At 43.8% G+C, this 23,617-nt stretch overlaps 1 protein-coding gene across 5 annotated transcripts in view; it reads left to right on the forward strand.

The window, feature by feature from the left end:
• The first annotated feature begins 5,023 nt into the window (after nucleotides 1-5,023).
• Nucleotides 5,024-23,617, forward strand: part of ZMIZ1 (zinc finger MIZ-type containing 1) — a 506,199-nt gene continuing 487,605 nt past the window's right edge. For 2 of the 5 annotated variants that reach the window (XM_085604895.1, XM_085604940.1), the window contains exon 1: nucleotides 5,024-5,277. The gene's annotated coding sequence lies outside the window, so the exon portion shown is untranslated. The remainder of the gene's footprint in view (nucleotides 5,278-23,617) is intronic. The other 3 variants (XM_085604876.1, XM_085604886.1, XM_085604904.1) reach the window with 2 other exon arrangements.

Consider the following 23,617-nt stretch of genomic DNA (forward strand, 5'->3'; position numbering starts at 1 on the left):
TGTATTGAGCCCAGAAAGTGAAATAGGGGACTAGGTGTGGGCAGGATCGTTGGGGGGAAGAGCTGGTCCCTGCCCCACTTACATTTCAAAGAGATTGTCTCTAGCACACACAAAGAAATCTAACACTACTCATTTGTGACCCTAGACTTCTTAGAGCCTTGGTAGAGGAAGGGAGGAACTTTTAGAAACCAGATGTTGAGTTTGACTAGAAATTACCCCTACTTCAAAGGATGGCCTCAGGTATAAATATTGGAACTCCAGGGCCCACTCTTCAGCACACTCCTAGACCTGCGGACATTACAGAGGAAGGATTGCCTTGTTCCCGAGAGGTCTGCCCAGCTGCTTGAGGTCTGCCTTGGTCCCCAAAGGAATGCCCTGCTGCTTGAGATATGTTTTGTTCCTCAGCAGTGGCGGCTGGCCTATACCGATGGTAGTGGTGGCACAAAACAAAATTCACTTACCTCCGCACAGCGACGCCCTCCTTCTTCCGGTGTCTTCCAGAAAGCTCCTGATGCAGGAAACTGCACTTCCCAATCCTGGCGCTACTTTCACAGCACTAAGGCAGATCCAGGATTGGATATAGCAAGCTCTCCCAGTGCTCCTAAGAGCACTGGAGGCCTGCGCTTTCTCTAACCCTGCTGTCTAAGACAACTGGGTTAGAGAACTTTAAAATGTGCATGTCTGACAGGCTGTCCCGAGATGGCCAGACAAACAGACATCAGCATTTTAGAGTGCACAGCTTCCTGCTGCTGCCACTTGGCAGCGCTGGCCATGCCCTGTCATGACACTTAGTTCGGGACAGGTTGCTGAAAAATAAATAAACGTTATTACTGTTTTATTTTTCAGCACTGTGGCTTATTGGGCAACGCTCCTCCGCTCAAATGGAGGAGCCACCTCTGTTCCTTAGGGGACTGCCCTGCTGTTACCAGAGGACTGCCCTGTTGCATGACGCTTGCCTTGTTCTCCAAGGATTGCCCTGCTGCTTGAGGCCTGCCGTGTTCCCCAGAGAATTGTCTTGCTGCTTGAGACCTTCCCTGCTCTCTGCAAAGGAAAACTGGGCCTGCTCCCTTAATCCCAGGCTACCTGAGTAACTCCAAGGGTCAGTTGGCTAACCTCCTGTTCTGAGCTACAAAGACATAACAAGCTCCAGAGGCGTCCCTGCAACTGCACAGCTGAACTGCTTCAATTGGACCTGCTTTGACCTGCAACTGGACATGTCTGAGCCCTGCTGGCCCCTGTTAGAGCGAGTCCCTGATTCCCAGGAGGTGCCTTTCCAAGTCCTCGACCGTTGGCTGGCATAAGACTGCACTTCTCTTCAAGAAAAGGAGAAATCCTGACGTTCTAGACTCTTTGCACCGGACATTTAGATGGTTCCTTTTTCAGCTGGAGTAACCTGCTCCCCATCATGGACAGCCTGAACTTGTGACTTTGCCCAGTCTCTCATGGTGAGGGACCCTGTTGGAGGTGTGCGAATAACTAGGATGATGTAAAGTGATCCCAACCAATCAACAAGCAAGTAAGGGCAAGCGCTGTTCCCACAGTCATGGTACATCCCAAACTGTTCCTTGGGATGGCTGAGGGAGTACAGGGCTCAGAAGGTAACTGAAATATGTACGGACTTATGTTGGATGCAAGTATGGTGGAAACAGAAATGTCACACACACTGGGCCCTACAAGTATGCTGCCATTTTGTTTTTCTCAAGATATCCCATGAGAGGAGTTAGCGAGATGGATGGCAACACACAAAATGTTTTGATTGGAAAAAATGGAAACCAGTAATGGTCAGTGAAACTAATTTAGAAGCGTCATTAAAGATCAAGGCAGGGTTTTTACTCATTCAGAAGAATGGGGATTATAGGCACACCCCTTCGGTCGTCTTTAGGCAGGTGAGTGAAACTCCAGCAATAAGAAAGACAAAGATCCTGCCTGTACTATTCTAAAAGATGCAAATCGGTGTTCTCACTACACAACAAATGTCCATTCAATGAGCGGGCACAGACAGGGTGCAATTTAATCGAGACTCCAATCACCCATTACATCGAGATAGTACCATGCCATGGTCTGTGGTCTTCAAACTTTTTTATGCTGCGCCCCACCCAGTTACAAAAATAAATCATAGGGCCCCCCCAAAAAAAAATCAAAATAATTATATTAAATTGACAATGTTTAAATAGGTCTAGACTTATTTAAACATTGAAGTTACGTTCTATTACCATTTGAAAAATGGAATCAAATGCATATTGCCAAACATACTATTCTGGTCAGGCAGGCCTTACTAACATGCAAAAGTATCCACAGTGTGATTATTAGAAACGGGGCTGGAAAATTTGTTGTCCCTTCCCTTTTGACACCTTCCCCTACCCAGGAAATAAATGGCACAAGATGTAAGTGATGGCCATTTACAGAACAACTTACTGCCACTCATTTTTTTCTGCTGAAATGAAAGCACTATTATCAGCATAATTCTTCTTTTGGTCAGAGCCTGGCGTCCTCCCGGCATCCTTTGAGGCCCACCAAAGGGAGCCCACCCCCCAGTTTGAAGACCCCTGGTCTAAACAGTACGATAAAGTTAAAACAAAACTTCTGAAAACTGAACAATAGGGACTTGACTTCAAAATGCTCTTTCTTTCCAATCAGGGGCCACGGTCGAAAAGTATCAGCTATGGACACCCGCTCTTTCTGGTTATTCTCAATCCCTCACTCTTCCTCTTTTTCTTACTGTGCAGCGTTACTCTTCAATCGGCCCTCTCATTAAAAATGTACACTGAATATTGCCAAATTTTTAAACAAATAAATAATAAACTGGTCACTTTCCAAAAGTAATCAGGATTTAAAATAGGTGAGAATTTTGTCGACATAGTATAAAACATTCTCCGATTATGATGGGGGGGGGGAGAATTTGTCTACATAAGGAAACAATGTCTGTATTCCTCAAATACTTAGCAATAGTCCAAACAGTGGAAAAGGGGTTCCAGGTTTTCAGGTAAAACGTTTGGTTACACTATTCTCACTCATTGAAGTTTACATCACAGACTGATCTCAAAGTAGCAGCTATGTCAAGCTGGCACGCAGACGTTTATAAAATCTCAAATATGTTTTGCCTGTCTTGTTAAGGCAGATCTCTTGACTTCTAAAGTGCCTTCCAGACAGACACTTACGTAACAAATGTGTAATTAGAAATACTTTTCTACAATTCTGTTTCCTAATTGAATGATAGGCTTCCAAAGTTCCTGAATCGAAAATTTAAGACACATAATCAGAATGCACCTAATAAATGAGGCACATCATTTATTACAAATCTGCAGCCTTGCTTTCTGCAGAGCGCAATATTGGGTATATTTTACACAATTTGTCTTGCTCTGCCACTCCATATGAGCCCAATGCTTTTCTTAGCTCCCACAGATCCTTTCTTTTTAGGTCGAGCCTGGGCAGTGCATGCGCTGCTCTGCGAAGCATACTGTATTCAGGTAGGGACTTGAAACTCTGCCAAACACTCTGCCTATATTTTTCATTGGCTTGTGTCATTGTCCACTGTAAACTGTGGCTTTTAATTGGTCAATAGGCTTAGTAGTCCCTCCTTAGTACCGCCTTGTCTCATTTTGTAACTTCCCATAAGGCCATCCCCTGTTACTGTGTTGTTACTCAGTATGCTTTAATTACACTCTTCGAGCACTATTTTCTCAATAGCTGTGTCCTGCCTGCTGTAGTCGGCAGGGCATGCCCTCTCCTAGCGCTTTTAAAAAAATCTTAATAGCACGGCGCCGAACGCCTTTGCCAAGCAATAGGTCTCGCATTTGCGAGAGTTTAAGCTATTGGCATTGTAAATGACAATGTCTTTTATTTATCTGTTTTAAAACCAACACATAAATAAAAGTAAATGACAATGCCAGTAGCTCAAACGCTCTTAAATGCGAGACCTATTGCATTGCAAATGCTTGTTTCTAGTTTACATGAGGAGGCATCCTCCTGCCCTTCTAGCATGTACTCCTAGAACAACTTCCACTTTCAATATTAGTGAATTACATTTAAGGGTAAAAAAGTGGCAATCAACTGACTTGCCATTCTTCCATTGCTTCAGTTAGGCAGTGGCATGGCACCCTATTTTATACCAATAGAGCAGTATTTCCATTGTGGTAAAATGCCAAACTAATGTGACAATAAGGCTACAGGCTGTGTTTAATAATTTGCCTCAAATTGCCTTGTAAGGCAATTAACTGCATTTCCTTGACACATAAATTGTATTCCTTGCCGCATAATGTTGTCCCTTGTTTCCACATAATTATAGTGGCTTCGCTAAGCAATGCCAATCAAACTTGTCAACTCCTCTGATTTCATTCGAAGTCCCATGGCATTTGTCATGGTTTATTTTATTTGCTTGTTTCATATAATCCTAGCATATTGCCTTTCGTTCACTTCAGAGCCCTTATAATGTCCTCAAAATAATGGATTTCGTAATTTCGGGCATCAACAAATGTGATTTTTTTTTTACTTCAAGGAAGTACACAGGTTCTATCTTATTTTTGCCTAATGTGCAGCGCAGGAACAGAGAACATGCGTCCTGACAGACTTCATTCACCCTGGACAGAAAAGTAATTATTCTTAATTTTATGATTGAAGACAATGCTAGGATTCGCAACCCAACTGTTAAATTTATAAAAAACACTTCTCATGATTTCTTAAAAGCGTGTATTTAACAACGCTGACACATTTTCAGTAAAAACAGAAACACGTTGGCAAATTTAAAACAACGAAAGGGCAAAACAAAACATTTAACCAAAAAAAGCAAGGAAACGTAAACAAAATAGGTCGAAAGGACAACATGGAAAGAAAAGAAAATATTAAAGATGACTAGCCCTTTAAGGCCACACACTTCTTTGAATCAGAAGCAACAGTGGCCTGTATTCCCTAAGTTCCATTTTCTTGGCATGGATGTGTGTTTATATTCGCAGAGGGAGGGCTCAAGCTCGCGTAGTGCGCCGCTCCCGTCCATATGTGGGGAGGATCCAGGCCAGATTTTACAGGCGGCCGCCAAGCAGGGCCCTGTGGTAATAGAATAGGCAGTGTAATGTGACACTTTAACTTGCTCTGCTCCCTGCCAGTTGATTCACTCAGTCGCCTACTAAGGCTGAGCTCCTTTTCACTGTCTGTTTTGGGTGGGGATAAGGGAAAAAAAAGGGGGGGACAGGAATACCGGATCGGACCCTGCACCCCCTGGTAGCGCCGAGGAGGCCCCCCTTGGATTGTGAGCCTCGCTAAGGTACCTGGAGAGCTCGGAAGGTAAGTTTCACGTCTATCCGCGAGCCTGCCTGCCTCCCTTCCCCTGCAGCCTGCCTGTCTGCTGCTGCTCAGCCTTGGCTGGCGGGGGGAGAGCGGAGGCGAAGGCAGGATCCGGCTGCAGAGACAATGGAGGGAGCGTGTGTGCCAGTCAGGGCAGAGGGCACGGGGCACATGCCCACGGGAGACCGGGGGGCGAGGCAGCATGGTGTGCAGCCGGGCTGGGGGACCCCGCTCCCTCGCCGACCTCCCTCTCTCCTGCCAGTCAGTGTCGGGTTGTGATTGTATGGCAGGAAAGCATGGGCTGGTCCACTCTCGGAGACGGGGGTGCTGTTAATGTTTACCCGTGCCCTGCGACCTGCTCCCAGGTTTTTAAGGTGTTTCATTGTTGCCTTGTGTTTGCTCACACTGCTTGGTTTGTGTGTGCGGAAGGCTGGAGTCACACACAGGATTGGAAGCTCGGAGAGAGCATGGCAAGCTTGGGAGAGGGTTGCTGCTTTAAGTGGTTGCCACTTCTGTGTGTTTTATTTGCTTTTAATGTGTTGTGTGTATTTTGCTGGCTTGAGGCAGCTCTCGGTGCATCCTCCCCGTGCCCTCCCCCTCCCGTCAGGATTTGGGTGGTTTTACTATTGCTAAAGTAGTTTTTAGGGTTGGTGGTGTAGAGGGGGAGGGGGAAAGGGGCTGGGACATGTTTCTCCGGCTTTGGGAAGCTGCCTGGGTAAATTCCTTGCAGTCTGGCTTTTGAAAGCCAGTTGGGACCTGGGGGCCTCTCTCGCAGGGCAGGAGGAAGGAGAAAGAAGTCTCTCCCCCTCTCTCTCTCCTGTGTACATCTGTCCAGGAAGCCAGAGAGAAGGGGGTGGGGGCAGAAACCCCGAGCAGATTGAAAGGGGGCAGCTCCCGATCGGTGCCATTGTGAAAGGAAAAGGAGGGAAGCTGTTTGTGGCTAAGGGGAGGCTGGGCTATACCCCGGCGAGAAGGGGGGGGGGGGCTAGCGGGGGGGCTAGCGGGGGAGGGGGGAGGCAGTGCAGGCACTTTAAGCAATGTAAACAGAAGGAAACCCACTTCTGTTACCCACTTTTTCTATCTTGCGTGAACCCTTCTGGACTTGATATTGTTTAAAGCACTTTATTGAAATGGTTTTAGGCAAGTGGAAACTACGTTCAGGATTAGGTGTTGGAAATGTACTCTTTGTTTATAATATTAGTTATCTATTTAAAGATGAAACGCGTTGTTTTTTTTCCATGTGGGGGCAAGAGAATGTATTTTGCATCTCAGCTGTTTATAGTATTACGTTCTTGTTGTATGGTAGAATCGCTGCAGTTTGCACGTTGGGTCTGTAAACAAGAAGTGACCTGCACTTTCGGCGATTGGGTCAGGCATGAATTGTAGGCACTTTGGGCGCTATGGGTTTGAGCGTAATGCTTGTATCACTGCGATCTATTGAAGAAATATGCTTACATTATTTTGAAAATGGTTCAAACGCGTCATTTGAGGCACTTTAAGAGTACAAACAGGATACTGATGCATATCAAGCCCGTGGGGTATTGTTACATGCTTGCACTGTTGTGTAGTTGACTGAACAACCATTAAAGGTGCCTTATCGACTATAAACAAGAGAATAACGCACGTATAGCCAGCCATAAATGATATAATCTGGTAATCGCCGTGGTAATAACGCTAATTTAGCGGGGGAAAAGCCACTTTAAGGAGTGCAAAATACTGCAATTTCGGATCAATGTGTCTCTTCTTGAGTGTGTGCCGCGCAGCTCATTAAAGCAGTCGGATGAGGCGCTTTAATTAATGTAAACAGAAGAAATAATAGGTTTTCGGCTGTGATTTATTGCCTGCTTTTAGGTATCGCCGTGCTATTGATTAATAATGTTAATTGGGCGCTCATAGCGAGTTGTGTCAGCAGTGTGTGAAGGCGCTTCGTGACAGTCAGTGGAGAGTCTTGGAAGAGGTGCGACTGTCACAATATCACTCGCTTTTTCAACCGCTGATCCCCTTGTTTATTTGTGGGCACTTCCTGTCTTGTATCTATTGACATAAGACGCATACTGTAAAACTGGAGGTGCCCATGGAATTTCTTCCGGTGAAATACTGCTCCCGTTCCTAAGCACCCCTCCCCCGGGCCTGACTCCGGGTTTGCCACGCAGCCGTGGCACGGGTGAGGGATGGCACTGCAGTCCTTGTTTGATGGGCGCTGTGTACATATCCCTGCGCGCACCACTTAATAACCTGCAGACGCCTTTAATGGCCGAGCGGTGCGCGAGGACTTGTGTTCCCCCCCCCCCCCCTCCTTTTCCATTTACCTCCAGCAGGCCAGGAGAGGGCTGCTGTCTGCGGGCTGCGCTCTCAATGCTTTGACATGAGGAGGCAGATTTAACTTGGCAGCCTGAACAAATGCTCCCTGAAAGGTTCCCTTAGAGACAGGGAGGAAGGTGGGGGGTGCATGGCCCGGGGCTGGTGTGTGGGGGGCGGGTAGAGTTATAGGGTGCTGCTTGGAGCATTATTTTAACTCTGTCCTGCCCCCGCCACCCCGTGGCATCAATGGGGCTCTGTGTATGTTTTATGAGATTTGCAGAGGGCAGATGCATGAGGTTGGAGGGAGAGGGTGGGTGGCAAGCAGTGAAGCCCCTCACAAGGTGCCTGGGGAAGTTTCTTTAGGGGAAGTTTCTTTAACTGGTTCTCTGGCCGAGATAAGGAACTTGGCCTTGTGCGTTGGAAGGTTCATTAATTAGGATCAGTTTCTTTACTCATGGAGCGTGTCGTGGGGGGGGGGGGGGGTTCGAGGGGTGGTTGGGGGCGGGATGTTGGGATGTCATGGAACGTAGATTAGCCTGGGATGACATGCGGGGCTATAGTTTTTTTTATTTATATTTTTGGGTTTTTTTTGGAGGGGGGGGCATACTGCAACGGGCGTGCACAGTTTAATGGGTAATGGAAAAAAGTTTCTCAATGGAGACATTTTTTGCTACTATGATTATTTTGGTGCTTGTCGACTCGGCAATTCAAGTGCTCGACAAGAACCTTTGGGGCCACCAGTTCTTCTTTGGACCCGGGGGGAGGGGATATTTTACTCTGGTCATCCGTCTTACTTTTTTTTTCCTTTTTTACTTCTGAATGCCAAGAGCCTGGTGTTGACCTTTTTCTTGTGTTCCGGCGGAGGATGTTGAAAGACCGACCATCAGACAAAAGCCACATTGAAAGCCGGGCCTGCTAAGGAGCACGTGTGCCTCTCAGGCGGCTGAGTGCAGGGGGTGCCAGTGGTTCGCCCCCACCCCCTGAATTAGAGAACAAGCATCTATGATCTGAGAAAAGCACGCATGCCTTATGCATTATTTGATAGCGCGTCAATCAAGTCAAATCTTTTTTTATTGTTTCAGTTAATTAAAACCATAACAATACAATTACTAAAACAGAAGGCTGCAATGATAGCGCTTCAATCGTTTCAAGGCGCTGATGCGCTAAAACTGCGATGCAAGTGCCTCGGTAGGTGCCCCGATTCACTGCTACGCTTTATGCTATTGCAAAGGCAAGGACCTCTCATGTACTAGTAATGTTCAGTCCTTGGTGCGCTCCGTACTTTTAAAGATTATATGAGCCCAACCTTGATTTGGGTTGCTTCTTATGCCAATAACAAAGTATCAATTCAAAGCTATGCGTCATGGGCCATTTAATATCTTGTTCTTTGATGTTTAATGTCATAATTTTGCTTTTAAGTTTTTGAGCTCTTGTAGCTGGGGTGTAAAAATCAAAAAGGACCTTGCACTCGCCTAGCTTTCGAATGCGAATATGACCTGTGACCCAGGATCCATTCGGGACCAATAGCCCAGTGGCCCCCTGCACCATAAAGTGATTTTGTTTGCCCTTCGGCATGATGTATAAGCCTAAAATAAAATAATTGATATGTTTCACCATCAGACTGACAACTTATCTCATGACTTATTTCTGGAAATCTAAAAAAAAAAAAAAATCATGTAGAAACTGGTAATTTTGCTGGACCCTACGCTTTGAAGCCAACTGATGTGTACACAAAGTCTGTGGAGTTAGGGAAAGTTCTGTTACTTTAGATGGCGGGATGGTCTCTGAGGTTTTGTCCTGTCTGGCTGATCCCTTCCTTGGATGAGACATGTTGCCTTACTGTCTACCGTTGGTCTATCGGATCCTGATTCCAAGTGGTCAAAGACCCAATCTCAGCCAATAAGAACCTTTCAAAAGTGGAAATTTGTGGTGATAAGTGTTAGGTGTTTTGATTGACATTTCCCTTTCAGTTCGTGATCTTCTGTCCTTCGCCTGCTTAAGATGCCCTCTTGTGTTTTGGTGACTTGACCACAAGCCATTGGGGATGTTGCAGGACCTCGACAAGCCAGTTGTATGTTTAAAATGTAGACCATATCTCCTTCCTGTACAGCATATTTTCTTTGCTTTTTGATCAACCTGATTTCCCTTGAGGTGTTCCCTTTCAAGAGACTTTGGCATTAAGACATTCTTCGCTTGCCATAAGTGAGAGCAGTTGTTGGTAGCCTCTTCTAGCCCAACAGAGCCATCTAGCTGCACTTTTGGAATTATGGCCAATCTAGTCTAGACCCCCTAGCTGCTCCATCACTTTACATTTGTTTACTTATTGGCTTCTTTTCCACAGGAGGAATTTGATTGGATGGTTGGAAGTGTGAATTAGGATAACTGGGCAGAAGCAATGGAGTTAACTGTAATCCGCAAGTTCTTGCTCGTCTGCTTTTGACAACGTGATCTACACAATATTCAATCTGCTGTTTTTTCAGAGGCGGAGAAGGAAACTTCATATCCTAGTTTTAAGAGTGGACACAAGGTGATTGGTTGATTTTTGGTTTGAAGCATGTTTTTTTTTTGTAGGCATTTGGCCGGCAGTAGAGACACGTTTTTACCTTGTATGCTCTTAATTGTGATGTTCTCTGTCAATTTCATCTCCTTTTACAGCTGCCCTCTGTTTCTAACGGAGAGCATTGTAACTCTCTGGTTGCTAGAGTTGTCTTTGGTTTACCTGTATCCACTAGCCAAGCACATGAATGAATGGGCTGGACTTGACAGAAAAACTAAAACCTTTTTTACGCCCCTTCCCCTCCAGTCCACTACAATTTTAGAACTACCCAGACCTTCTGAAGATCTGCAGACATTTAATACTGTATCTTCACGCTTTTGTGCATCACATGCAGCTAGACCTAACTACCCAACCCTACCATACAAACTACCCACCAGACCTTCATTCCCAACCCTCAGGTTCTGACAAGCTTATCTGCAGGGTCTGGTCTATCCAGTCCTATATGAACCCTTCCCGGAAGCTGCTCTTAAACACCTTTGTAAAAGTCCAGATGTGTCCTCCACTAAGTGTCTCTATTATTACATTACATTACTACATTATTACTCCAACAGGTAACAACAGTTCCCTAATTGTGCATGCCTGGTAAATCAATTTTTATCAAAGCCACGGAAGATAGTTTTCTTGTACTCCTTCTTTGATCACAAATCTAAGAAGCACAAAGTAAACAACGTTGACTCTGGGGTGCGGAGCTGTCAGGAACTAAATATTGTTTATTAGTTCATTAAAAAATCACAGACTGATGTTTTTAGACATATTCGAGGTAAATTCTGCAGGTTACTTTGTTGCAACTGAAAAGTCTGTGTTAGTATAGTTCTTGTCCCAAACCTGAACGTGTAGCCATTTGATACATTGGAAGTAAATTGTGCTTTCTACAATATTGCAGCTGAAAAGTCTATTGTAGCTACTTGTTGTTCAAAACCGTGGAATTGTAACTATTTAGTGTCCTTCCAATTGAAGACTGTATGTTGAAGATACTGGTAACATAAAGAATGTGGGGGCGAAATTATTACAAACCTGAATGTTCCTTTTCCAACATAGCCTGTTCCCGAGCATGGGAAAAGTAGCTCGACTGAGAAGTATCTCTGTACTTCTACTAGTTTGATATACTTGCTCTTTTTGATCTTTCTATTGTTTCAAACATTTGAGGATGATATACCTGCCCCGTTCATATGTTGGCAAGATTAGGCAGACTTAACTTTTAGATGCCTTTCTAATGCCCACAGTCCACAAAATTCAATATAAAAGTGTGGCTTAAAGGTAATTACCGTCTCAGAATATGCAGAGACATTTGTGGATTGTGTAAAGATTTGTGCTTTAACTCTCTCTGTTCTGATTGTGTCTTTTGATTTGGGTAGTACACTTTAAGGAAGTGAATTTGATTTGGATGTCCTCCTATACATTTGATTTAGGCAAGAGGAGATTGCAAGAAGATACCGGAACCCGAAATCCGGCAAAAAAAAAAATACATTTGCTGGTTATTATTTTGGTTGGGGGCAGTGTTTTAGGTTTCTGAGTGGGTAACATTCTCATCATGTTAGTAAACCTCTTGCACATATAAATATGCTAAATGTTTTCATCAAATGTGAGGCGGGAACCCTTACACCTTTAGAAATGTAGTATTCTGGAGTAAAAGTAGAAAGTTACTTTTACAGTGCAGTTTTGAATCCTCAAGACTTGGTACTTTACATCAAGCATCTTATTTTTATGTTTGTGCTGAAGCTGCATTTATAATTCAAAATGGAATCTGTTTGAGAAGTGCATGTCTGTTTCTATTTAAGTAGCATGTAGGTTAACCTGGGGCTCAATTTAGTTTTGTATTGATTCTTTACTTTCTGCTATTAATAAATTCTACTAACTGTCCGTTCCTACTGGCTTTTTTGTACGTGACACTAGCATGGCAAAATAATATTCTTCCTAATGACGTTATATTCATGAATATTGAATTGCCTTTTTTTTTCTGCACGATTCTTGGAAGTTCCACAGACCCAAAATGTAACTCTTGTTTCTGGTTCAAAAAATCGCAGCGTACAAGCAAGACCTTGCATGGCCACATGAAGTCTTCATTCAGACTGCTTGAATCCAACCGCACGGGGAATCCTTCGGGCCCAATGAAGAGCATCGTCTTCTCTGCTGATTCTTAATCACAATCTCTGTGATAGCCAGTCTTTCACCCTCACTGGGCCCTCTTTCTTGCTGTTGGTGCTCGATGTGGGTTATGGGTGAACTGCACGCTCCCTCAAAATCAGCCGCCTTAAGCCACAATGATTACTGCTGTTTGACTGCTCTGACAGTGGCCAAGAGAATGATCTTGGGAATAAATCTTGCTTGCTCTGGGATTGTTATATGGTCTTGGTGATGTTTGAGTGACATTTACAACCTTGATAGTTATCCATTTCTGGTGTAGTTTTAGGATCCATGTAGCCCTGCACTACACTTTTTTTTTATCTTCAAGCGGACTTAAACAAGAGGATTTCACGCTGCTCATCCTTTTTCGAGCACTGCTTTCTTATGTAGCAGAATCTATGCGAGCATTGAAGCAGGTACCAGTTCAGTGGTTCTTGTGTGTGGGATTGCTTCTTCTAGATTTCTGATTGAGCTCCTTCTTCTGGCGAACTTGGGACCTTCTTCAGTTTTACTTTGGAAGTAAATGTGATCTTTTCCTAAAGGCCAGAGGGAGGAGAGTGGTTTTTCTGTTCTACATATTTATAAATTTTTCTATTTACAGGATCCTGGAGACATCTTTGTTCTGAAATCCTACTGGAGATAATGTAACTTCCCCTAGAGATGCCTAAGTGGACAGTTAAATTTTCTAGATTCCCGGGGATACCTGCTTCTGGGGTCATTAGGTAGTACTTTTATTTTGGCGTCCTAGGAGGAAAATGTTTTTTTCCCCTTTATGATTCCTTCTTAAGTCTATGATGTATGATCATTCTGCTGTTAAGAGCTACTTTTCCTGGAGTCCTGGATTCCTTCTGCTGTTGTGTGATTGATTACTTCTTTTGCTCTTCTGGGTTTCCCCCTTCTTGAATCTGTTGGGTTATATCTTACAGAGGTTTTTATTTACTGTTGTGTCCTGTATCTAATCAGATTAGTTTTACTGACTACCAATTATGAAGGGCTTGAGGGAGTGATAGTACAGCACCCTAACCTAATGAGAGTTCACAAGAGCTAATAAGCAGATCTACCTCGCCAGCTAATGTTACTTGAACTCTTAGTAACTCTTTTTTCATTGCGTCAAGATGAGCATGCTTTTGGTGGCTTTCGATGCCTATTCACCCAAAGCCGGCTATATTAAGGGTGCTTTAGTGCCCCATGTGGATTCGACAATGCTCTTGTCGAAGACTCCATGTTTGTTCCCCATTTGCAAGTTGGAATATTAAGGAATGTCTCTGTCAAAGGTGTGGGGCAAGAGGGGGTATCCCACAAGATGTTCAATCTTCGTTTCTTCATGTTTAGTGCCCCTTTAAAAGGACTGTCTAGCTAACAGTATACCATTGCTCGTGCCAGCTTTTTTTGTATTGTCTTGATTTAGCGGGATGAAGAACTGTTTTTATAATGCCACATTCTACACTAAATTGTGTGATCTTGGGCGAATCGCTATGTGCCTCATGGTTTCTTTTCAGTTAAATGTTAGAGTTGGTAGTTCTTTCAAACAAATGAACCCCCACAGAAATTAAACTACTTCCTTAATTGAGATGCCATAGCTGTCCATTTAGATGGGGGAGGGGGGGGAGGTCGGGGGGGGGGGGTTCAATTGTTGTTGCCATGAGTTATTTCTGCTGCTGAATAGTCTTCATTTTGTTAACACGGTGTCATTTGTGCCCATAATCACACCTAAACAGATCACTCCAAACCGTAGGGAAGTGCACTGTCTTCCCTTCCACCCACAACATCTTCATGACTGCCTGCATCACTTGAAGAGCCACTAGAAACACCACCCTTGTGAGAAAATAACCGCTTTAGGCACACATTGTCACACTGCAAGGCATGACTTTGCCATATAGGAAACTGAGAACAGCAATAAAGAAATAAAACAAACCAGGATACTGAATTTTTCTATGTATGCTCTCTTGATGTGTAATTAATAAACACCTCCAAATCATGACAGTTTAGGAAGGATCTGTAGATTTGTGCCTTCAGACAACACCACAGCTCCAAGCAAAGACATTTACCACTCACTAATTGTGTCTCATTGTAAATGGTCCTTGCTCCTATCTCTGGACTTACACCTCCATTTAGCACTCACTTTCTCTCTAGCTAGATTTGTCTTCTAGTAATAAGGAAATTTACCACTCAAGAAGGCAAAATCCCCAACTATAATGTTATACTTGTAATATCCTCATATGAAAATATCAGATGAATTTTTCAGTCCCTGAGGCGTATTAAAAAAACTGTTCTATTTATGAAACCTGGATGGTGGCTCAGCTTGGATAGTTTGTGTGTAGGTTCATGTCATTTTAGGGTTTCATGCAAACTGCTGTCTCGTAGGAATATTGATACCATGCCTTTAGATTTGATGTGGCTTTTATCATCTGAAGATTTGTATGACTCCTTAAATGTTATGATCTTTTGTTTTACTCTAGAAAATAAATATTCAAAGGGTACTTCTAATTTAAAGTATTAATGTTTTCGTTATTCAAAGAGACCGTACAGTGTGTTTTATGCTGTAGTCTTGAACTGTTGGTTGTAATTTGTTGGCAGAACTAAACCTGCCCTCTTGATGCCCCTTCGTTACTACTGGATATTGGTATGTCAGACTACTGACCAATAAACACCTACTTGCGCTCCTCCCTTATGCGACCTATCGGCCACCATACACCAGTGCCTAATGAGCATGGTTTGTTTTATTTGATACACTGAATTTGGTTGACATCCATTTATCTCCTCTCCCTTCCACCCCTTACCAGCACACCTGCACTAATCGGAGATCTCTGCACCCAGTAAGGACCTCTGTTTACTTTCATTTGCAGCTTTGTTTCTCTATCTCCTACTGAAACCAAAAGCCTGGGTAAGCGACGCGCAGTGATTATGTCCGCGTCCCTTCCCACATCGGCTTCATTTTAAATCCACACCACTGTCCAAAGGCTGGAGTGCAGGGTCGCATAGTGATGACATCATAGAGTCTTTTAAGACGTGGGGTTTGGAAGGTGGCACCTGGATAACCTTCGAAAGTCCTGAGCAGGAGAGGATTTCCGAGCGAAGAGTTTAATTACAGAGAGGAGATATCTTGGGCTTTTTCGGTGACAACTGGCAAGGAGACACAGCTGTGTGTTAACTAAAGAAAAAGAGCTGCCATTTTGGAAAGAGCTGGTGGATTTGTCTACATTCCTTGTGCCACCCGGACCTTCCAACCACACCACCTTCAATCCCCCCCCAAAAATCGGCATGCCTTCCTGGAGAATTAATTTGCAGAAAGAGTAGCATGGGGCATTGCTGAAGGTGGTACCCCGTGCTAGGAAGGATGAGTTGAAGTCACGCACTTCTTAAGAGGTTAACTTAGTTCTGCTAAAATAAAGGAAATTAACCGATGTTCTGAACAGAGATACAGGAAAACATCAATAGTAATTCAAGGCTTGACTCAAGGGCGTAGGGTAAAGAACCAAACAGGTTTTCCTCTGGCGGGGAAGATGGTTTGCTCTACTGACATTGGTAAAAATTGACTCTCACACCTCCTCATCTTCCCTGGGAACTATATAATGGGTTGAACAATCACTGCAGGGACTTGGGTGCTATTATTTGTTGTCCTTGCATACTAATTTGGGCAGATTGTCTCTGCCTTTCATCCCTCCAAGCTGAACAGTTTACGTTTAACTGTATTGATGCCAACACTGGTTTAGGCACGATGAGACCATTCTGTTTGTCATGCCTGCCATATAAATTGCCTGGCTTCTTAACACTTGAAAAAGCAGTGTTGCGGACAACCGCCCTCATTGCTGTCTTGCTGGTCCATGCTTTGTCCGGTTTAGGCGCTTTAGCGATATGGTCACAGGCCTGTGATTGTATCCTCTTTGACCCCTGTTGGTCGTAGTGGCTCATTCTGTGTGATCCCTTCAGTCGGAAACACCTAACGGCTATTTGGGTCACTGAACTCGTGCTGAATTTTGGATGTGTAGCCCTTATGACATTCAAACACAAGACCTAATGTAAACCAAACCTCTAACTTGTACTTTTATATATAGATAGCCTTATTTGAACACATACCAAAAAAGAAGGCTAGGTTTCTCATATGAAAGAGCTGCACTCTCCCCAATTTGGTGTTAGAAATGTGTTTATTCACAAAAAGAAAAAAAGTCTATGAATCACAGACCTGAGTGGAAAGTGAGGTCCTCTGGCATCCTGTAAACATAAAGCTAAAGAGTTAAAGTGTATACATAGCTCTCAAATTGAGACCATGTAATCAAAAACACAGGTGCTATGCAAGGGCAGAAACTAAAATTGTGTGGTAGTACACAGTCAACCTTCCAACTGGTGCAAAATTGTCAATGTTCAGAGCTGTGCAAGCTGTTTAAGAATTTCACGTCTACGATGCCAGACATTCGAGCGAGGCTTTCGGGTGTGAGGCTGGCGCAACTTTGTAGGATTGGTTAGCAAACAACCGAAAATCCTCCGGCCCCTTAAACTTGGTTGTTTTTTCCCCCCACATGAGCTACCCAGCCATTTTTGATAGGTACTGTATGCTGGGGGACTTGGTAGTTAAGTTGCTCCGTAAACATGTCCTCTCATTTCCCCCATATTGTTGGACATTAGTCTGTCAGAGTATCACAAATACCATATGCTGCTGTGAGGGGGGAGCGAGTCAAAACCTTTCACGTAGGATTGTGTCCATATTAAGATGTAGTGATTGGAAGGTGTTGAGTTTTCTAGGGAGTACTGAGGTGGTGGTGGTGTTATCTGTATGTAACGCATAAGAAGATGGTTCAGCGCAAAAAGTCTTTTTTTCACATGTTTTAGAATTGTTCGGGCAGTCTTGTGTCAGAGTGAGGGTGGAAATGCAGGTCCATGATGAACTGACTTTGATCGATACAGCGTAATCCTGGGAGTGTGGTTGGGTTTGTATTTTTTGGACCTGCTGGCGGATGTATCGCGAAGCAGGGCGACTTAATCTGCTGGGATGTTCTTTAAGTTAGTGGTTCTGAGGTGGAATTCTACCCTATACCAATATTCAAATGCATGTGTCTAGAGCAGTACCCGACCCTCTGACAGACAGATAGCTTTTGTAGAGTGCACACTTCTTGGTGCTGGACTCAACTGATGCTTAACAAAGGAGACGGGTCTTATTTTTGAAGATCCTCAGTGACTTGTATCCTTGTATCCAGCAGTAACAGATGCAGTTAGTCAGTCTGGAGCCTAGAGCCAAAAGGAGGGACTGCTTGGAGGGTTGAGATTAAATTTGGGTACCACCCATACTATGATGGTTGGTCATATTATACTCTGTGCCTTTGTTACAGCCAGCCAGGGGCCTTTTTTTGACCGTGACTGTTTTTAAGCGTCCTCCACTACAGAATGAAAACCTTGAATCCAGCTGCCCTGTCCCAGTGGTTATCACAAGTGACTAACTGTGGGTGCTGTATATGCCATCGAAAGTACCAAAAAGCACCTCTTATTGCTCAAAATTCTTATTGATGGTGGCAGTGTAATAATAGTACAAGGTCACAAGATGCCAGCAGGAGAGGAGACCTTCACAAAAAGAAAACCATGGTCAGTTTTCCCACACTCCGCCTCTTCATGACATTGACCAATTTCTTTTTAGTAAATTTTATGTAATGATAATTTGCTTTGCTTATAAAGTACTCAGTAACATAACGTATCAAAGAAGGCAATACGTTCATAGCCAGTGACAGTCTGGAAAATCAGCCCGCCCTGCCCTTCTGCAGAGAGTGTCCTTCCCTTCAATGGACGAGGCCCTGACCTCTTCAGGAGAAACCCTTCTTTCTGCAGAGGGTCCTGTCCCGCAGAGATTCCTTCCCCTCTGCAATACCTACCCTTTGTGACTGTGATTAAACCCTTATTTTGTTGGTTCTCAGCAGAGTTTTGCACACAGATTATTAAAATAAATAAAAGCAATAGCCTTCTTGGTCGACGGGCAGTTCACCCAGCTGCAGAGGAATAATGGGGGTGTGTTGAGGTCAAAGTGTCTACCTATAGTGACAGAGGGGGGATTTGATCATGGCACATTCAAGCCTTTCCATGTAGCTCCTAATTTCATCCCTCGAATGCACCGTGGAATTGCACAGTCCTGGAAGAAGACAATTTTGCGCTCCACGGTTCCTCCGCTCCTTAACTGCTTCGCTCACAAACAATGACAAAAAAAAACGACCCACAAATTCTCAAATTTGTGCGCTTTAAGAACGTGGGCTTGTAGGCTCTGTGTGTCTGAGGAGAAGGAAGACGGAGGTTGAAAGTCGGTTTATCCCCTGCATTGTTCTGTTTCCTGAGAGGAAGCAGAGCAGAATTTCATGATTTGGCAGCAGGCTTGGGGGGCGTGTTAACCGCGGATTTTGGCGGCAGATCCGTTCACCAGCACGCACGCCTCCAACGGTGTCTCGTGCCCTGAGTTCTGCGTTGCTTCAGAGGCGCTCACGCGGTCACGTTACGTGCATACGTTAGCGCCGTACTTCTACTCGTATCTGCGTAATCTGTGACAGGGAATAATTTAATGTTGTTTTCGGTTTAAACGGGAGACACCTCTACACAGACTGGATAAACACAGAGGAGCAGGGTGCTGATTGCTTTTGTGTAGAATGAAATTCGTTTCTAACAGACTCAGAGCTCATAATCAGAGACACGAAATTTGGTCTGCACTCCTATAGGTTATTTTATGGCCTTTGAGACGATGTGTTCGTTTACGCTGCATGATTCGCGTTTCTTCAGGTCTTCAGAGCTTGTTACACCCCGGCTGGAACCCAGCAGGCTGGGGATTAACACTTTGAAAGGCTCCCTTTGCTGTTGGGTAGAAAGCTCTGCCCATGGAGCTGCTACTGAACTTTGACCTCCGTAAAGTCCATTTTGTCCAGTACCTCACTTTAGGCTGCTGTGATATCTCGACAGGTGACTCCATGATACCTTGACCAGGGCAGATGCTGCTCACAGTCATCCTCCACAGGCCTCACCACGGCAGTTTGAGGCGCTTCACCAGGGCACCAGAGTGTCTGGGTGGGCACCAATACTGGAGGGGATCCCAGTACCTGGTCATGTTATGTTAATCACATTTTTATAGTGCCCACCAGCATTGTTATGACAACATAGCACGTTCTTTACTTTTTGTGCAGTCCTGGGAGGCCCATCAATCAGAATGAAGGAACCATTGTTGTGTAGTGTCTGTTGTATGGTGGGATGGTGCGTGCTTTTACACAGTGTCACATGCCATTGATTTTAGACAAACGCCCTCCTTCATCTTCTTTGTCAATAGATGATTTGACTTCTAGTGAATATGATTACCACTTTCCTGAAATATCCTTCTTTTCACTTTCAAAGTCCTTCTTCCTTATCTGAGGACCCATTGGTCCTATCCAGTCCGTCTATTCTGTCTCTGCCCTTGACATTGAAATTAAACATGGTTTCAAATCTTCCATGTAGTTGCTCTCTTGTATTGCTCCTTGGTTTCTGTCAAAGATGCTTCTGTTACTAGCTTGTATTTCCACTGCTTAGGTTTGCAGGTTTTGCTCTGCTGTTTATAACCCCTTTTATGGGAAAACATAATTTCTTTTCCCCCTAAGCTATACGCTTGTAACATAGAAACCTCCGCTCATACGTTCTCACATTTTGTCATGGGCTTGCTTCCCTTATGATCACAGTGGCTTTCTTCCCCTGTCCACTTTCATCTGCCTTATATTCTTTTTATGATTCTGGAAACACATGTGTGTTATATTATAAACTTTGCAGTGTCTTGGTTACCCTCCTCTAGCTTTCCTTCAATTTGTCTTTATTCTTCTGGCGATGTGGCCTCCAGAACTGGATACAGTTTTTATAACTGCACCAACACTAATGTTGTGTGTGTGGGTGCTGACACCACTTCACTTTTCCTACTGGTTGTTCTTCTCTTCATGTGCGCCCCCTTGTAGCTTGCCTCACTGTATTGACTCATTGAGGTCATCAAACGTAATCATTCCATGATCTTCACCTGCCAGTGTTGTCTATTGTAATTTTCATTTATATGGTGTTTACTTGCTTGTAGGCCGCTTACATAGTTCACCCTGCCTCACCCTCTCTACATTTGTTTTAAGTCTGTAAGACTGTTGGCATAAGCCATAGGAAAACAGATGCAAGTGACTCATGTTTGGTTTGTTGTTTTCAGATAGCACTAATGCTTGTGTATGCTCACACTGTGCACCAGTTGAGTGTATATTTGTCCAATTTATGTTCCTCTAGCGTGCATAAGAACAACTATGGATAAATACCGGTTTGGTGTGACTGATTTTTGAGAATTCGGTCAAGGTGGGCAGTTTATGGGCAGTGATTACTGGATTCATGTTAGGTGCGATAATAATAGACTCTGATTCTTGGGCCTTAGGGCATGAGCACATATATTGGGTGGAAGTAGCCAAAAACTGTCAGGCTTCTGAATAGGAAGGTGAACCGTAACTGTAAAAATATGCTCTCCTGAAGGAAAGATAAGAGTTAAAGGGTTTGAGTCCAAGTGCTTCAAAGTCTAATAAGACCTGGTACAAGATGAAGTCCACCAAGGTTCTACTGCTTTAAGAGACAACCACTCAAGAGTTTGATACCAGTCACATGCTTTTGTTAGGTCCCTCAGATGCTTTAGCAGGGGCCTGGATTGCAATAAGAAGCTGCTGCGGAGAGGAGCAGAGTACACAGTTTTGAGGGTGGTGATTTTTCTTGGACATAAATGGGGACTACTATTAGACTGCATAGGTACGTATGATAGTGTCCCTTAGGGGGCGAGGTGGTAGAGCAGAGTGTGTCTCGTGCAATTGAGAGGTAACTCCAACAGCTATTGACTTAAAGTAGTCTTCTGTTTGGCTTCATTCAGAAGTGAGAACCACTTTATGAACCATAAACAGTTCTGGTTGAGCACGCTGCCCTATTCCTGCCACAGGATAGGGAAAGCTGCCTTAAAAGCAGTGGATCAAAGAGTAGGCATGAGGTTTGCATTCAATGGCATTTGGTTTAAAAGATACAAGATCGCCTTCATTTCACCTCTTTTAAGAAAAGAGACGGATTTCCTCATTTTATGTGTGAATCTGTTCTTTAATTGGTTCAGCTTGCTGGCCCATGCAAGTAATTTCCTAAGACACCAAACCTGGAAGAAAGTTGTAGCTTTTAGAATGTTCTACATGCATGTGGTGTTCATTTAATAACTCGCTTCACTGTGAGTGCATGGTGACCTGGAATCTGTGTGGTGCTAAAAAGCCAGAGGAGGAAAGGGCTGGGGATAAATCTTTTTTTTTTTTTTCTCTCTCCACTTTTGTTGGGTATGCACTGCATAGGGGTGCTTCGCACATTTCGCTTAATAATGCACATCTACACGTCTCGTCTGCTTCTTTAACTACGCTCTATTTAATTTTGTATGTGTACCTGGAAGTGACCTAGAAGTATGTGGTAGGTGTTGACTGTTCTTACTTTGATCCTTGCCTATGTGATGTTCTTGTATGCCATGCACAAGTGCCAGAGAAATCCCCTGCATCTCCCTTTTCCGCTCGGGTGAAAGCTCTGTAAATTCAGCCCAATATGCCTGTGGGCGCTACAAAAATGTAATTAAAAAAAAAAACGTTTTATGTTCCCATTTCCTTGGGATTTTATGGGAGCACTTTATTGCTGATGTAGTTGGTTAATTTTTAAGGAGCCATGAAGCCTGTTCCGGGGCTGACTGGCTGTCACGGTGGTGGGTTTTTGAGGCAAGACAGATTTAGTTTCATGACAGTGATGGGGACAAGCTACTAGCTCACTGTGTCCACGGGTACATGGTGCAGACTTTAAAAAAAAAAAATATCTTAATGCTGAAGATCTTTTCTTTCTGTTCTAATTCTGCAAAATATTTAGAAGGAGAGGCTCTTGGTGTTCTGATGCAGAGTGGTCTAAGCGCAGGCGCCACTTGGTGGACTGTTCTATGCAATGAATTGCAAAGTTTGTCTTCCATTTTTAATGGGCCTGGTTGAAACTGGTTACCTTGTATGGAGTAGGCCTCCTGTTTTGTGAACTGTCTCCTTGGTTCTGGTTGTGATGTTTCGTTCTGACTGTACAGGACCCCGCATTTGTCGTTATGTTGGAACTATGTAACTCCGTAACATAATTAAAAACTTTTTTTTCCCCCGAAATAGTCTTATCAATTTCCCAAATAAAATGTGTAATATCAACACCTATCCTTGAAAAAGACTGGAAATATCTAAAACATTTGTAATACTGAGGAGAATTCCGAGTCAAATAAATGATATAAAAAAATTAACATCTCTTCCCTATCATGTTGTGTCTGAAATCAATTTTCCAAACTTAACTGTCTAGAGACAGTGATTTGTATCTGAGTGACGAACATAGTTGTTGGAGGGGCACCTCTCCAGTCTCCTGCAGAAGTAATATACTGAGTGCGCTGTTTGCCACCACGAGGAGCTCGTTATTTGACTTTCTTCTGATGAAATGTTTGCATGGCAACGATTGGTGGGACTTGATTAATGCTACAGAAAGGATCAACGTGAGTCATTTGCTGCCTGACAAGCACCTTGGAGCCACAGGCTGCATGGTGGTGGCGACGACAAAGGTAACCCAGTGCGCACAGAGTGGCAGAAGGGACTAGATGTGGGGGTGGGATGTGAGAGGGACGCTTTTGTCCACCAACCAGGTGGCTACTCTCTGTAGTCCCAGAATCATGCAAGGAAAAGATAATGGGATCCTGGTGTGAGCCTAGGAACGTGAAGCTAGTCTTCCTGCCAGAGGCCTTAGGTCTGTCTTTTGAGATTAAAGTGTTTTCAAGAAGATCGCTGCATTCACAAGGCTTTTCATTACTCCCATTATATTGTTGCCTCCTCTTCTTTTTCTATGTTGAGTACCCATTTTCTATCTTCTCTGCTGCTTCTGAGTGAATCGAGGCAACCTTAAGGTGGCATATAGCGGTATATCAGAAATTAATTTAATTTAAATTGCAGTGCTTAGTGGTAAAACAACTACTGCTGTTATCAATACATCTAGATGATTTATCTTGTAGAGTGCGTTCTACCCATGTTCATTTTGATTTCCATTGTGGCATACAGTTTGGCCCCTGCTACTCAGTGGGCAGGTAACAGTTGAGGAATTGACTAGGTTCTGTAAATACGAAAATACCTCCTAATCGGAAATATCCGGATGTATCAGATTTGCACACTTTTGCTCTAGTAAATCTCAGCGGGTTTGACATGTCGAGATTTACCTGGGGCAATTTGAGATGTTCACTGGAGTACTTGGATATGAGTGGGAAATTCCCTTCACTTCATAAACAAGATTTTTTTTTGTGTGGGGGGGTTGATATTTACCAACTCACTGGTAAACGGGCTT

The sequence above is a fragment of the Triturus cristatus genome, chromosome 1_2 (genome assembly GCF_964204655.1).
Source record: "Triturus cristatus chromosome 1_2, aTriCri1.1, whole genome shotgun sequence".
NCBI classification, from domain to species: Eukaryota; Metazoa; Chordata; class Amphibia; order Caudata; family Salamandridae; genus Triturus; species Triturus cristatus.